Source organism: Numida meleagris, chromosome 5 (assembly GCF_002078875.1).
Source record: "Numida meleagris isolate 19003 breed g44 Domestic line chromosome 5, NumMel1.0, whole genome shotgun sequence".
NCBI classification, from domain to species: Eukaryota; Metazoa; Chordata; class Aves; order Galliformes; family Numididae; genus Numida; species Numida meleagris.
The window spans coordinates 19,699,260-19,716,332 of NC_034413.1; the positions used below are offsets into that span (position 1 = coordinate 19,699,260).

General features: G+C 41.6%; 1 protein-coding gene across 11 annotated transcripts in view; it reads right to left on the reverse strand.

Annotated features, from left to right (window-relative positions):
• The window catches only part of USP54 (ubiquitin specific peptidase 54), a 100,003-nt gene that overhangs the window by 54,980 nt on the left and 27,950 nt on the right, over nt 1-17,073 (reverse strand). For 6 of the 11 annotated variants that reach the window (XR_002440023.1, XM_021400782.1, XM_021400777.1 and 3 more), the window contains exon 1: nt 12,662-12,792. The exons of 3 other annotated variants lie outside the window; for them this stretch is intronic. The gene's annotated coding sequence lies outside the window, so the exon portion shown is untranslated. Of the gene's footprint in view, nt 1-12,661; nt 12,793-13,736; nt 14,090-14,571; nt 15,962-17,073 lie in introns of those variants that run through there. 2 more of the 11 variants (XM_021400773.1, XM_021400772.1) reach the window with 2 other exon arrangements.

Sequence of the window (17,073 nt, forward strand, 5' to 3'; positions counted from 1 at the left end):
AGTAAACACTCATTGGATTTCAAATCCAAGACAAGGTTCTGCTCTCAAAATGGGCTACAAAACTCCGAGCCAAGATATCTCAGTTATTACGAAGTGAAAACATTTTTTTTTCTATGGACTTTCATTGTTTTGGGACCAGAAATAGATGAAATACAAAGCCTCTCATTTATTAGCACTAGGAGAGTGCTGTGACTGCAGGGCTCCCACAGTGACCATGCAAGCTTTTCTCATTTGTACAGAAAGGACTTCCTTTCCTAGGTTCCTAAGAATAAATTCAACCTGCTCCTTTAGCTAGGATAGCCACTGCAGGGTTAAGAGAACAAGAAGCAAGCTGTAATCCATAACCACCCAGTTACGACAAAAACAGATCTCTGGAGATAAATGGCAGCTTCACACTTTACCAAACACTAAAACTTGCCAACATTATACAACAGCTACAAAATGGAATCCTAATTCATTTGAAATGCATGTGAGACAACAGTAATATGGAGATATATATATATATGTTTTTAAACAGACTCACTATGGCTCTCGTTCTACTACAAAAACCCCAAAAAGGATAACAAAACGTGAGCAGGAAAAAAGAATTATGGAGAAAAAGCAACATTAAAATACTCTGCTTTGCTTTCACTGCTGATGCAGCCACCACCAGAAAGAAGCTAACTCCTATTTTAAAGGTACAACATACAATTCCAAAAACCAAAAAAAAGCCACCTAAAGCAGCAGTAGCTGTACAGGCACAGGCAGGAGGTGTTCTGCCAACACACTGCTGCTCCCAGGCATCGCATTTGCATGTCATAGACCCCAACCATTTTTGTTAAGAAAAACAAATTTCTTTTCTGAAAGGTAACCGCTGTAACATTTTCACAATGCGTGTACATGCCTGAGAGCACAGCATAACTGAGAAGAAAATATTTTCATGTATTATTTCTGATTAAATAAATTTCTTAGACTTTAAGACTGTTCCCCTATTAAGAACCCATAGACGCCAAGTGTTTTTTTTTTTAATAAGACACAAAAAATTCCTGTAATTGAATTGCTGATGGAGCTTCCCAGACTTCCATAGCATTAATGTTAAGTCACAACAACTGCAGCTCCATACAGCTCTTGTATTGCAAAAATAAACAAACAAACAACAGTGTTCGAAACCTGCATCTCCTGTATGTCCAAGTGTCATCTTGGCATGACCCCAGGAAACACAGGTTGAAGTAAAAGAGAACGGCACTATCAGACCTGAGAACGCTGTTCTTCCAGATCAGATATGATTCCCACTGCTAAGTTCTTCTATTACAGGAATATGAGGAAAACAGGAGTGCCAGATGCAAAAGCATAAATGATGCACTTGGTTCATTACTCCTAACATTATCTTAGAGACACAATGAACCAAGGCTGATAGCCCAAAAAACTTCTAACGAACTTGAGTTTTGTTTATTGTCTGAAGAACACTATTTACTGGAACAAGGTACAAAATTAATCTGGGCAGCCTGATTAAATAAAGCTAACTAGATCCCTAAAAAAGTTGCCCCAACATAGTAAAAATATTATAATACAGAATAAATTGAGCACATTAACTCGAAAATGGAAATTCAACGTGCCAGATCTTCCCTCAAATTCAGCTAGATTCCCCGCTGTTCTGAGCATCTTCCTTAGGGAGGAAGGGCTCCCAGCCCAGGCCCAGAGACTGGACCAGCCCACCCCCACCCAGTACTGGCCACAACTCAGCATCTGCTTCTGGCCTGAAGAGATCTGACAGTCTGCCCTTGGGACAGCAGGGCATGCTGCTCTCACAGACACATGAGTTCAGGTCTCGGTACGTTCCCACATTCACTTGCTAAATCAGTCACACCAGCAGAACATCTCCAGCTGCATCCTTCCTTCTCCGGAGAGGTCCCACTACTACTACATTTTGCTTTAAGGGGAAAAATTGTCATGATCCACTCTTGAGTCTCATGTTTCTCCACACATTTCGGGCAGTTGGTTGATGTATCATTTCAGGGACAAGGTCGAAATAAAACAGCCTAATTAGGGAAAGGAGATGCTTCCATTTAGCTCCAGTGAAGTATTTAATCACATTTAAATAAGAGCAGAGGTCCAGAATTTATTTTTAATGAATTTTATATATCTGAAGAAACACGCAAAACAAATGCTTCAATGGGCATTTTTAGAAAAGGATGTGCTCCTCATCCTCCACGTGCTCCAAAGTGGTGGTACGTAACTGATTCCACTTTCTCATACCAAAAAAAAAAAAAAAAACAAAAAAACCTCTGAAAGCCTGACCAGATGAGAAATGGAAATCCGCTTGTTTTTGTAACAAAAAGAGAGAGACTGGGCCAAGACAATGCCTTTTTTGTACATCTGGCTTCCAGCAGGGCCACCTGTCCTGATCCCAGTATTGGTTGATTTCTGCATTGATTAAATCATATTTAGTTGGAGATCTCATCAATATTAAGACCACCATTTACAGTTCAGACCTCAAAAAATACTTAGCTTTGCATCTCAGTTTAAGTTCAGTCTTGGAGGTGATAAAATAGAGAGACAGAAAAAGCTTTCATTTCTTATTAGCCATAAAGCTGGATGAAGCAAAGAGTGAGCAGTGCAGCCATCTTAAAGGTAAACATCCCCGACAGACATCAGCTGCCTCACTACCAAACAGAAGTTGATGTCCTCTATAGTATATCTCATTTCTGAGATAGCCAGAAATATCAGGAATATCAGAAATATGTGTGATTTTTCCTTTGCGCACCTAGAAGACAGAGTCACTCCTAGTAGGTACTCTAATTTCCATTCATTTCTATCTGTAAGAATAGTTCTGCAGATAGGCATGTATTTTCCTCGGTCGTGATTGCTATGGCAGGACAAAGATGAAAAAGTTTGTGATGTTTTTGCTGTTGAAGCTTACACCCACTTTTTTGCTGTTGAAGCTTACACCCACTTTTCAGTCTCCTGCTTAAAGGAATACCTTAATTACAAGGCTTTCTGCTACTTCTGCCTACTGGGTGGAGCAGGGAACTGACAGCACTGCAGATTCCCGTGACATCATCATACTGGTCTTGCTTATCTTTCATTCTCCCATTGCATAATTCCTATCTGCAAAGCACTATAAAAATATGACAAAGCTCTGAGCATCCGCTAGCTCCCCGGAACCACATCAGAAACAAACACCTGGAGTTTGCAGGAAGTTAGGAGAACTGGTGTGTGGACAGGACACTGAAGGGGACAAAGCCACTCTTCAAAGCCAAAAGGTTGGCATTCCTCAGCTGTAGAATCAGTAAGCTGTTTGCTAGCTTTCAGAGAGAAAACACTTTTTAAATGAAGCAAGAGTATATGCTTGTACTGACTTTTCAAACCAGTAGGTACATGGGGAAAAAGAGAAACAAACCCACTCCATATTCCTGTCAGCAGCTCAGACCAACAAGGGGTGCGGAGACATCTTCTGCACAAACACCCAAAAGCAAGACTGCAGGCTGCCGAGGTGAAACAGTTTTATGCCGCATGAAGGCAGTTTATTTCTTACTGCAAGCAGCAGTGCTTGCAAGTATTTCATCAAATTATAATGGTCTCTGTCTTAAAACAATCAAATGAAATGCCATGAACACTAATCTAATCTGAACCATTTGATTTTAAGCTTGACAGTCAGCCAAATCTTTCCAAAGAGCATCTCTCTCTGTGGAAAAAAAAAAAAAAGCAGCAGAAAGCCACGGGCTTTGAACTGCGAACAGTTCAGGGATGGCAGAGAGCCAGAAACCCTCTCCTGCCCTAGCTCAAAGGTAGCCCTCCTCCGCTTGTCCCTACCTGCCTGCACGTGCTTCTGTGGGGTCACAGAACCTCAGCTGTCACCTCCACTGCCCTGACCCAAAGTTGTAGATTAGGCTGAGGAAATCTGTCTTCTGTTCAAACCTACAGACAGACTTCTGTTCACAGTAGAGAAAAAGTGTAATCTATCCCATATAGCTACAGAGAGGGAAAAATAGGGTAGCCAGGTCCAGACTTTCATAAAGCAGCTAAGTGGACTTAAAGTACCCAGCTGGATCTCAATAACTGAAAAAGTTGTTAAAAACCATCCCATAAAGAGCTCTAACATAACATGGCAACAATTAAAAGGTGGGTTACAATACAAATAAATAAACCCACAGCTATGAATATCTGAAACCAGCATTACAGCCTTTCCTGATCAAATGCACCTCAACATGCAAGATGATCTACAAGTTTTGGGAGGAAAGCATCTCTCTACAGTTTCTAAGAGCACTATGTGGAATAATCGAACAATACAAGGCTTCTGTTGGAAGACAAACAATGAGATATGAGGTCATTACTAGAGACACAAAGGCCACGCTATTTGCTTTGTATGGGCTTATTGCCAAAACACACTTCACTCCCCAGATAAAACCTTTACTCATATCGAAAACACCGTATTAATAACCAGTGATCTCATGCATCACGGTACTCCCAGCACGCGCCCAGGTTGGTGCCAGCCCCTTCGGAAGCACTTTGTCCCCTCACTGCCATGCAGCCAAAGAAGCCGTTACCTCAACAGCTTTCCTCCAACACCGAGGTGGGAAGGAACAGACCCCTAGTTCAGAAAAGTCAGCTAGACAGAAGTCAACTCAAAGAATTTTTGAAGTAAGGCTGTGGAATAATTTACGCTCCTTCAGGTATTCCTTCCACAGTTGCCCAGCTCTTTAAGATCACTGTATGGTAATAAAACCACACACCTCAACACAGCTGCACAGAAGAGGATTTCTGAAGCACATCTCCTGAAGTTTTGTATCAATTTCTACGTGAACTGCAAGCCTACTCTCCAAAGATTATCTGTATCAGGCTTGGTGCTGGACGAGTAAGTGCAGTTCAAACATTAGGCAAGAGGTCAAAAGCAGTAAAACATCACCATTCAATTCTGCATAACATAGAAAATCACAACCAACAGGAATATAACAGTTGTCAACCATACAGTGAAATGGAACGGTCGGTTTTATCCTAGCAGAGGCTTAGACACCCTCCACCACCAGTTATTTCCTTCCACAGACTTCACCCACCCAGGCTTTCCACAGGAAACTTCAAGACAAACTCAACACTTGATTCAATCTCCATGCATAACCATTTTCCTTGCAAAATTCTGGATTTTACAGCCATCAGCCAGAGCAACGAGATTTTAGGGCTCTTTTTCCTGTGGCACCTTTATTCACAAGAAAATAATCTCATTCCTACTCCAGTAACACTACTGACCCAAGAAAACAATTATTTTCTACTTTGGCTTGCAAATTCTAGCCTAACAGTGACTAAAGAGAGCCCAGAAGCTTTCAATAGTATTCAGTAGTGTTCAGCAACACCACGCTTTATGACCGGCAACTTTAAATCTTAAATCCCTGCTGTCATTCTTTCCCTGACCTTGCAGACTTTTCCTGTTTAACAGCATCCCAAAAAAACTGTGGAAAATTCAACCTCTTCTATAGCAACTGCTGTGCAGTAACTATGAATTCTCCTGTCAATCTTCACACTCACCACCCTTAAAGCAAAAGGCAGTAGCTACCAATCCCAATTCACATGCTGTTCACGTTACAGCACCACAGATCTCTCTACTTTACTAACCTGGGTCACTGTATTTCAATTTCCTAACATTTATAACAACTGAATGTTCAAATACACAAACATCCACCAGAACAAAAAACATAGATAGGCAAGGAATTTATTTTGCAGAAAAATAAGCAAAAAGAAAAACTCCAGCAACACTAACACTTGAATTTCAAAGGAAAGATAACACATAACATGCAAAGACAGCAACATGATGAGAGCAGCAATAGGCTTTGACCAGACAGATGAATGGCCTTTTGGTGCAAAACAGCCTTTCTGGTGATGTTTTAAGAACCTCAGAGTTAAACACCACAATGCACTGTCCTTCTCCAGATAGCAGACCTGATGGCACCTAAAGGCATTTGGAAAAAGTAGGGAGTAATTTCCTAAACCTCAGGATAGTTTAGGCTATTACAATAACACCCACAGCTTATTCTCAACCTACTAATTCACTAATTTGTTTTATCTATCCCACTATCACCACTTAAACCAGGACAGCTTCTCACGTTCTCCTTCTTGCCAGACTAGTACCTTACCAAGGTGCTGAACCAAAGCAGTGAAGAGGAACTCATGAAGTCAAAGCGTGAACAGAGTAAAGAAAGAAAGAACAAACAGCAGTTCATCTTTTTTCTTGCCTTGCTAAAATTGACAAGGAGTGCTCCTGTACTGCAGAGTGTTATACGGATTAGTATTCCTACATAAAAATGTAAAACAATGCACCCAGCATCCACAAAATGCTGTTTTTCCCTCTTTTTTTAAGCAGTCATCTGTGCTGCACAGCTATAAATAACACTTCAGCAGAATCACGAGTATGCATACGCATGCATAAGCGCTTAACAATCTTAACTTCGTTTTAAGATCATTATTTGTTAGTTTTGAGAAGTAAGCATAACTAGCAAGAATAGAGAAATTCATTTTGTGCTTGATTTTGCTTTGTATACAGACGCGTTTTCCGCAAAATCCACTGAAGCTTTCAGAACTCGAGTAGGAAGAATACCTGAACATAACACAAGAAACAGTTTGCTGAATGCAAACATCCTGTCTCTCTCAACAGTGGCCAACAGCACATTAGAGGGAGTTAAACAGGCTGGGGGAAAACATACCCTTATATCCTCCCATACCTTACCAACAGTCTGGAACAGTTAAGGAGAGGGAGTAGAAATCAAAGGCTGATTCATTGTTTTCTATAAAACTAGAAGACGTGATTCACTGTTTGTTATAAAACTAGCAGAAGAAAACATCTGATTGATGGATTTAACAGAAATTACAGAGGAAAAGACACTTTTTGCAAGGCGGTGACTTGTCCCCCCCCTTTCTTAAAGAAGACACAGAGACATAATCAAGCCCTAAAACTACATTAAGAACTTGTACAGCGGGCTCTGGTCTCCCCTCTGGCAAACACAGCATCCACAATACACTGCCAAAGCCTCTGCCCAACGTTTCTGCATCCCAAGATCACATACCCAGCACTGTGCCCCTCTGCAGCTGCATCCCCAGCCATCACACAGCCCCAAAAAGTAAACACCCACCTTTCACAGATCTGTGTGTTATAAGGAAGAGAACAATAACACATGACTGCACAACAGCCCTGAGCTCACGGCTAAATATCAAATGCAGACAAAGTCACGCCACAATTCCTGCAAATACAAAAAAGGGACTCATGTATAACAGGACGTGCAACTACCTCAAGTGTCAGAAATTCTACTTTCACTGAGAAATCCTTACAAATAGACAATTTATTTTGCCTAAGTTCTGACATACTGTCAATTTAAATAACAAGATAATAAGTAAACTGGTCAGTAAAAGATCTAAGCATTCTTACAAGACACTTTTTCATCTATAAACTTAATCGTAACACATTTAAAGCACGACCATCCTCCTAATTTAAATGGTTTCAAGCTCAAAGAGGGTAGATTAGGTTAGATATAAGGAAAAAGTCTTTTGCAGTGAGGGTGGGGAGGCAATGAAACAGGTTGCACAGAGATGCGGCGGATGTCCCTAGGGACTTTCAAGGCGAGCCTGGATCAGGCCTTGGGCAACCTGATCGAGCTGTGTCCCTGCTCACTGCAGGGACTACATGATCTTTAAAGGTCCCTTCCAACTCTAAGGGTTCTGTGATTCTAATGGAGGACAAACTCGACCATACCACCCGTTCTTGTAATCAAATATGTTTACACTGTTATAAGCATTCTGCAAGAGGTGCTATAATAAGTACTCTGGAAGACAAAAAGTCCTGACATTGACTTCTCAAGCAGTTGTAAAAAGAAACCAAAAAAACCCAAACCACCTTCAAATCCAGTTCAAGTTATTTCATTGCGTGAAATTTGCAGTAGGAGGTTAAAAACAGGCAAAAGGTATTTTCTTTAACTTTCATATACAATGTCTTAGTAAGACATGCATTTCAGGAACTAAAACATGACATAAAACGCACAGTACACACAGATGGAGGTTTTACGCGAGCAAAGCAGATTGTATCCCAGAAGGAAGTTTTCAGAAACACAACTCCTTTATTTTAATGTTAGAACAGAAAGCAAGGTGAAGCTGTTAGATTTCGATACAAACTGACAAAATTGATGCCCTTCAATGCAAAATCTGAATTCAAGTTTCTAAGATAATTTTGTAAAGATCATTTCTATTAGCCTTAACTGATGCTACTATTAGGCAACTACTTCCATGCTGATTTTATAAACTTACATAACTCTTTCCTTACAGACTTTAATACCTTAAGATCTTGGGATTTGCTGGAAGAAAAAGCAGCAGTTCATTCTGTAAAATGCAGAAGCCATTATACAATTACTTTGTATCAAATATAGGCTTATGAAGATGTTATTGTCTTCATTTGGAAAGGTTACTTCATCCTCACCGGAGAAATACTGTGAAATTACCAAATGCAAAAGGGATTATTTTGTGTCCTGCTGTGGCCTGAAGAGATTCACAAAGCATGAAAGAGATTCCTTTTAAGTACAAGCAGGCTCTGTCCTAAGGAGTCACAGAAGCAGAAGCTGTGCAAATGTGCTATAACACAAGCTGAACAGACTAGCTGGGTGTTGGGGTAAGTAAAAGAAGAATGATGTCAACAGCTTTGATTTATTTTTGTTCTGCCTGGTGATGAAACAACACTACTGAGCGGCACCAGAAGCTTCCTTCAAAATAAACAGAAAGTGCTCAAGAGGAGGTACACACCACCAAAGTAGTCTCTGCATTATTTGCAAATTGCTCACTGGCAGAAGAGAGCGTAAAGACACAGGTTCAAAAGTTCCTTCCTTGCAATTAAAGAAGTCTGTAAAATATCAAATTTAAACAGAATTCCATGGGTTTCCTAAGAATTTAAAATATTTTTGACCAACTGGTACACATGGGGAGGAAAACACCCTTAAGTATTTTTGTTGTTGTTGTTGTTATTTTGAAGCAATGAAACAATGAAAAAGAGTAAGGAAGATGCTTCCGTACCAAAAAGCAAAGTCTGGCCCAACAGCACCACCCAGGCAACAGCAAGTTTTTAAGACACTGACTTCGACACTGAAAGAGTAACTAGAAGGAAATTAAGCCTTGCTGAGCTTCAGAGATTTCAACCTAGGCTCCAAATAAAAGGATGTTTACTTTAAGAGATTTAGTTGAACTTTTACCTCAGTAGCGTTCAGCTATTTCAACACTGCAGTGGGTTTGAATTTTACTGAAAAGCGAGTAGTTATGTCTGACATGTCCCAAGACTGACTGCACACCGATGGATGAAATCACTTGTGAAACTAAAGACAACATTTATCTGGCTGAAACCAGAGGATTACATAGTTTCTAGCTTAGTACAGCCCAGAACACCTGAAATTTAGAAAGCACAGTCATGGAATGGTATGTTATTCTAAGTGCTGAGTTCATGCTTTTTTTCCCCCCTATGGAGTGAAGCACCCAGCCCAAATTGGTGTCTTGTGCTTCTCCAGAGAACCCCAGGGAACAAGGCTGGGGGCTGAAACAGAGACACTATGGGTAAAAGGGCTCAGGCAAGGCATGACAGCAGCTTGAATGGCTCCTCTGCTCCAACACACACAGCAAGGGACGGGGATCTTGATAGTCTCAGGATGACATTGTTTACCTAAGTGTTTGCTTTCTTGCTTCTCACTATGCCTGGGATCCCCTAAACCCTGTCAGAGTGTGGCTGTGCCATTCAGCACCATCAGAGGCATGGATATAGCCCTGCTCCCCCTCAGGAAGGTGCCAAGGAGATAGCTCCAGGCCCTGCAGGTACTACAGGCCAGAGAGAGGCCGGAGCTGGCCTCAGACATAGCACAGCATTACTGACAGACTTATGAGGCCCCTCAGTGACTGACAGACTGGGAAGCAGAGTCACAGCAGGCAACGGGAAAGCTGCACACAAGCAAAGCTCTGTTTTGCCTTCCCTAATTCTAAGGAATTTTCACTTTTATAACCTGCTAAATTTATACCTAGTTCCTATTTAAATTAAAATTTATCTTTGCTGATGTTAAAACCTTTTAGGGGGCTCTCCACAGAAGGCTCAGGCATCTCAAACCTGTGGAAGATCCCACTTCCTGCTACAGCATGGTATGTAGGGCCTGCCTCTTCCCAAAGCCCCCCGGGCAGGCTGCACCGCAGCCCCACAGCATCGCTGCCCAGAGCCAGGCCCTCCGCCTTACAGCCTAGCCCCACACGGCCCACACCTCCTCCTGCTAAATCCTGTCAGAGCAAGAGCGCTTGATGTGCTCCAGGCCCAGGTCTCCAAGCATTCTTACACAGAACAATGCAACTTGTTTTCCCCAGAAATCTCCAGACAATACGCTGGCAACACGGAAAGCTGAAGGGACGCAACTCTTGCACATGCCAGAACAGGGCGTGAGGAAGATTAGCAGATTGGTACAAAAACAAGTGCAGATCCAGAACACCAGCAAGACAGCAAAAAAAGCAAAACCAGATTTTGTACTGTTTAAAAGTCCTCTCCCTTGGAATAAGCAGCCTTCATAGATCTACTACCTGACATCTGGAAAAGCAGCTAACAGCTATCCTTACCGAGAAGGCATTCACATACCATATTTTCAGTCACTGCATTATGCCACAAGAAATGCTTTGGTAAGAAATCCCAAATACTATATTCCCCTTCAATACTAGAAGAAAGTGTTTAGACGCACTGCTACTTAACATTATTCTTCTTATTATCCGCTGCTTAACTGGCATTACAACATATCCCTCTTCCCTACACACACCTGTAAGGGAAGCAGGAAAAAATAAGAAGATTCTGTCCAGATTAAGAGCCTGTGCATCCTTCCTCTGATTAATAAATCATACGCACACGTGTATGCACACACAACCAAGTGGCTGACCTGGAAAAAATCTTACACTTCTGGTCAATCAGGATGAAGTCACTCCATCTGAAGCTGAACTATTCTGAGCTTGATCCAAAAACGTGTGATGCTGGGTACGTTTTCTCCGCTGATTTGGAGGAAACTCTTCCACATTTTTTCCCAGTTCCCTCAAGTTCTCCAGTTCCAATACACTATATGGTGATCCCGGTACTCACTAGTTAGTACAGGAATCAAAATACAAATCTTTTGGAACGAAGAACAGGCTTAAATTTGAAATTTAAAGAAAAACGTGGAATTACACATGCATTAACGAATCACTCAAAACATTCTTATTATCCAAAACATGAAAATCTGAAAAGATGCAACTGGAAAATGTGTGAAATTGCATAGCTGTGACACACAGCTCTTTGGAAGAAGTAATTTCAGAGCTGTGACAACTCCTAGGAGTAACATCACTTACATTAACATCACTTGGCTCCTGGTAGAGCCAAAAACTGCGCCATACTCAAATATGTTCCCACTCACGCATTTGTTTCAGCTCCCTTCATTTTGCTCCCCGATTACTCAAAATCTACTGTTTTTCTTGCGTAAAACTAGTTTGCTTCTATTTATTCAGAAGCGTAACAAGAGCATAATTTGCTCTGACTATGAAATATTCCACCCTCCTGTGGTGCTCCACTCTTCCTGCATTCATTTCTAAGGGCCTTTAGGTCTAGCACAACCTTGATGTTCCCATTTCTAAGCACAGCAGTAAATCCTGCCCCCACGTTTGATGATGACAGCCTGCACCAGACATTACATTTTAAAGCAAGGGCTTCCGTTATCTCTCCCTAGGAGAAGATGGAAACATACCAAAAACATCTACAAAATCATTCTGTTATCCTCCAAATCATTCCTTTCCTGCCAAGCATAGAAAAGCTCAGCAGTTAGGCAGCAGGTGTGCCAAAACCATTGTTCATCCTGACAGCCGCCACAGTATGTTTCCTTTTCTTCTCTAGCTGTTTATCAAGTTTCTCTGGCCCTACACTGGGAACTCTCTAAACAGCACTTAGCTTGCTTTGTTTTGTAAAACTCATAAAAGGCTGAAACAGTGACTTGAGCCTGTAGGTGTTAAATATGTTACAAATGAACGACTTTAAGAAATGCATGAAACACTATGTCCACAAGGCTTTGGAGTTAACAAGATTCTTGAACTGAAAGTTTTTTGTTTTGTGGCTAAGAAAAAAAGCATAATTAGCAGCGAGGAGGTTCCCATGGAACCTTCTGGAATTCCCATGAAGTACAACACGCTAGGAAGAAATACCCACTGAACTTTCTAATGGCAGATGAATACAAGCAGCTTCCTGACGAGTCTGTTTCAGCATGCAAGTCATCAGATGGGCTGGGCCATCCCTCTGTCCTCCTCTCACGAGCATTCCACATTCAGCAGATCACCAGGCAATGAAAATCTGACCTTGCATCAGGCACAAGTTCATGCCTGCCTTCCTGTACAATGAGCCAAACAGAGGTCATGATACAGCGTTCTTGCTATCAGTGGGAGGACAGGCAATTTCTGAGGGTGACATTTTACATGGACAAACGAACCAGAAATCTCACTGCCACCAAAGCGGGGAGGGCACTTTCCTCCCCATCCCAGTGCTCTCAGGCAGCCAGTCAACATCCCTGCCCTTTGGCTCACAGGAGCAAATTCAGCTCACAAAATTAGCACTTTGGGGGGGATGGGAAAAGGGGAAGAGAAGGGCTTGCTTTATTTCCTGCTAGTTTAGTGAGTTGAATTAACTTACCAAGAAGTCGGAGCCGGGTACAGGAGAAGCAAACAGCAAGGCAGGAGCACAGGCTTCCTCCCAGCTCCGCATCAGCTGCACACACCCAGCTGAGTTCCACCTAAAGCTACGTCTCATGTCAGATCCTAAAACATGCAGAGATTATAGAGAAAGGTATTTCTTCAAAAAAAATATGGAAAGCATTTGAACAGGCAGAATGCATTTATTACACTGAATGGCGAGCAGTAGATACGATATGTTAATTTTTTCCTGTTTTCCTTTTTTTCCTCTGGGTGGCAGATTCTAGAACTGGATTTACCATTCAGTGGAATTCAAGCCTCTGTTTACTATCACTGAATGCACAAAAACAGTTTGTGGTTTTTCCGAATTTACAGATTTAAACAAAGACATACTTCATGCTAAGCGGCAGCAGTGAGAGCTATAGAACAGTTATAGTACCCTTCCAAAATTCACATAATAACTACTATTTATTTTGGAAACAGAACACTTAACAAAAAGCAGGGAATCGGGAAACCAGCCAAAACAAGCCCTTACTTTCTCAAGTGAACATGTTATAAGTAATTTTTAAAGCCCTACATATATGGAAAAAAAAGCAGTCCTAAGAGTTTCTAACACGGGGTACTATAAAATAACAAGGATGGAAAATGAATTGTCAATATCCCCTTCAGCTGTCACACAATCATCAAGGTGAGAAGAGATTCTGTCTGGCTTCATCTCTGCACTCATTACGGATACCAGCAGTCAGTAGCAACTGTGGTATGACGGACCCAAGAAAGCTAATGGCTTGGAAAGTGCATTTCAACAGCCAGCAGAAGATATGTAACATGTACACACTTGAAACAGTGTTATAAAGAAGAAACCAAACATGCAAAAGTAGATTAAAAACCAAACTAAAGTAACACTATTTCTTTGCATCTTCAAAATAAGGACAACACATACTGAAAAGTAACATTTTCTACCTTTTGGTACAACATACAGAATTCCTGCAAGAACTCAGATTGAATCAAGAAAAATACTGTCACAATAGTGGCAACTTTGAATTTAAACAACTGACTTAAAAATTGCTAGGACCTACCTTTAGGAGCCAGTTGCTATTGCGTAAACTCTGTATTGGTATTGCAACAAAAGCTAGAGATCAGAGCCGGCTGAAAAAACTCTCAGAGGACATTCTATTAGAGAAACTGCTCTGAGTAACGCTATTGCATGGAAAAATTATTTAAGGGAGGAGGAAAGAACTGGAAGAGTGTGGGAGGGGACAACCTGCAGATGCAAACAATAGGAAGCTGTTCAAAAACCAAGGGCCTCCCTCAACACAGGAAAGCCTAATCTGAGAAGCACTACCCCCTCTGCCACCTACCAGGCAGGCAGCTCTGCCACCAGAGATAAGGCCAGACAGGCCGATCCTGCTTACCAACAACTCACTAGAGAAACAGGGCAACCAAAGAGAGGAAAGTTTCTAAGTCCTTTCTGAAAAGGGACCAGGCAGGGGAGGCAGGCAAGCCAGGCTGTAACAAAGTACTTCTTATTACCATGCTAGGCAGAGCTCACCTCATAAGCGTGTGACAAACGAACTGGAGAGGTTCCTGCCAATTGTTTAGTTAACATGAAGGATGTTGTCTCATGGGAGGGGTTGATATCCAGGAATGACATGTAACCACTGACTAGAACAAATGAGAGGACTTAAAGATTACATCAGTTTTGATCTCTTGGTTTAGAGCGCTGCGGCTGCAACACAAACGTAAATTCAGTTTTTCAAAGAATGATTATTGAAGGACAATTCCTGGAACCATCCTGTGTATCTCAAAGCCTGCGATGCCAATCAAGAGGAAAAAAAAGTTTGTCCAGAAAAACAGTTTCCAATCCCCAAGCCTGCCATAAGCTCAGTTACTTAAGCTTCAAAGCAGCATTACCACGCAATTTTTCTCAAACTCTCTCAGAACAGCTCCTGAGACACTGGTGCCATCCACATTCACCATCAATTTCTTCTTAACACAGTCGCATTCACAGCGCAGACAGGGAGAGTTGCAGTGTATACCCACGACCAAAATAACTGTAAAGAAAACTTTGGTTATGTTATGAAAAACAATGTACCCCATTGTCTTTCTGTCCTAGCACAACATAATGCTAACAGAATCAGATTGAAATATAATAATACTCTGGACCATACAAGGTACTGAAGACACTATCCCCACCGGGACCATTTACCTAATAGAAACAAACAATGTGAAAAGGAAGTAGTTGGAATACAATTAAAACATTCTGCCTTAAAAACAACCCAGTCTTGCAGGACAGAAGGGGCTTAGCAAAGTTTTAACCGTGTCTTGCCAATATAATGTAGTCTTGGTCAGACAGAAACAGGAGTAAGAGCAAGAAAGGAAAAAAAATACATAAAGCACAATACTCTTAAGTCATATTTTACTTTCTGACAGTTCTGTGTACTTTCCCCGCCCCCTAAGTTTTAGATACATATATGCTAACCTCGTATCAAATAATTTTTGAAGTGTCCTAACAGCAGCAGAATTGTGGAAAAAAAACAAACCAGAAAAATATTAACTAATCATGTTGGGCTCAAAATCTGTCCTACAGCTGTGTATGGTTAAAACAGCATGTTAACTCCACAGCACTCTTTCCTCAAACAGCTTGTTTCATGGATGCCAAACCACTTAAATGTGCAGTTCACAATATCAACGCGGACCTCTTCAGGCAAGGGCAATATGCCAGTCCTCGCTTTTATCATACGTGAAGAATGACGGAGTCTCCCAGGCATCCTGCACCATTCCCAGGCATCCTGCACCATTACTTGGACCTGCAGGTGTCCTTTCAAATACCAGTATCAGGTCTTTCCAACAGTTAGCAAGCCCACCTGTTTAAGTGCCACCACGTCCAGGGCTCAATGACCTTCAGTTGGCAAGCGTCCTTGCCAAGAAAACACTGGTCTCTATGTTCCCTTTCCTCCTTGTCATCCCGCCGGAGGAAGCATTTGCCTATTCCTCCTCAGGCACACGGGGACCCACGTGACTGCCAATTTCCTTGCTGAAGTGAAGTGGGCCAACAGCCCTGTTCAGAAGCACTGAAATCAGTAATAGTAAGGGGTTTGTGGTACCAACCTTTACAAATTTGCTTCAGCCTCAGTTCCCATCATTTCAGAACTTTCTTCTCAGCTTTTTCTTCAAGTGATCGAACACATGCAAGTAAGAGCTACAGTGACAGAGTAACAGCTCTTCAACACTTAGTGACTGAAGAAAGCATTAATAGAAGTTCTCTTTAAAGCAAGTTCAGAATTCTAAAACTAAACTGAAGTTTTAAAACTCACACAGCATTAAAGGAGAGGTAAGGATTTTTGTGCTGGAACAAGTCTCGCTGCACCAGGCAGAAGACAAGGTTCCACTCCCCATCACCAAAGGGCAAACAGCTGGGGCAGCAAGCAGTGCTCCACACCCCAGCAGAAGCCAAGGAACATGTCCTGAGCTGGGACACAGGAGTACTGCTGAGCTTACAGAAGGGCTTTGCCAAACACACCAGCTAAGCATCTGACTCACTGCCACCAAACTAAGAAAGAATTTACAGCAATTACCACATTTCTGCATAAAATAGCAAGGAAAAAAATAAAAGTGTTTTCACTCCTCCAACATCATCAATTCACCCAAATTAGGATAATATAAGAAAGTCCCAAACATCTCTGGTCAAGCAGTGCAGCCCTTAGGGCTACAAAGAGCTAATAGCAGTGCTAGCAATTATGCAGTCATCCACACAGTTGCCTCTGACTGAACCAAGGCAAGAAAACCAGGCAAGATAAAGCAACAGAAACACAGAATCTCTCTCCATTCCTTGCTTTTGTTTTGTATTAAAGATCAGTAATGTGAGGAGCAAATATATTTGCAGACAACCCTATCTACCAGTGCATATGCCTACTGCACACATCACAGTTGGTAAGATAAACAGATATTGTCGAAGAAAATGACAAAAGCATATGTTTAAAAAAATAATCTGAAGAAACTAAGTACAGATGACAGAGCTGCAGTAACCACTCTTAATACTGAAAACAGTTCAACATCTGCAAAATCATATGATTTCAGCTTCCTTCTGCCATCACAGATCATGCGGCTTCCCAGAAGCAGAGATGATGCTAGCTGTTCCCTTCACCCCTGAATAGTTTTCCACCATAGCAATCCCCCTCATAGAGCTTTAAATGTCAGCACATTTAGTGTAATTTAAATAAAATTAGTATATCCACATGGAGAAATCTGCCAGGAACAAATGATTTGGGGTGAATAGCACGCCACACTGAAGATATAGTTTCTGACTGAGCTGGCTCCTGTCCTCCTTTCACAGAAAATAAAACCACAAAGGGGGGCTGTTTCCATAACTTCAGTTGTTCAGAATCCAGAGGAGCCCTACAGTAAGCAGTTTTA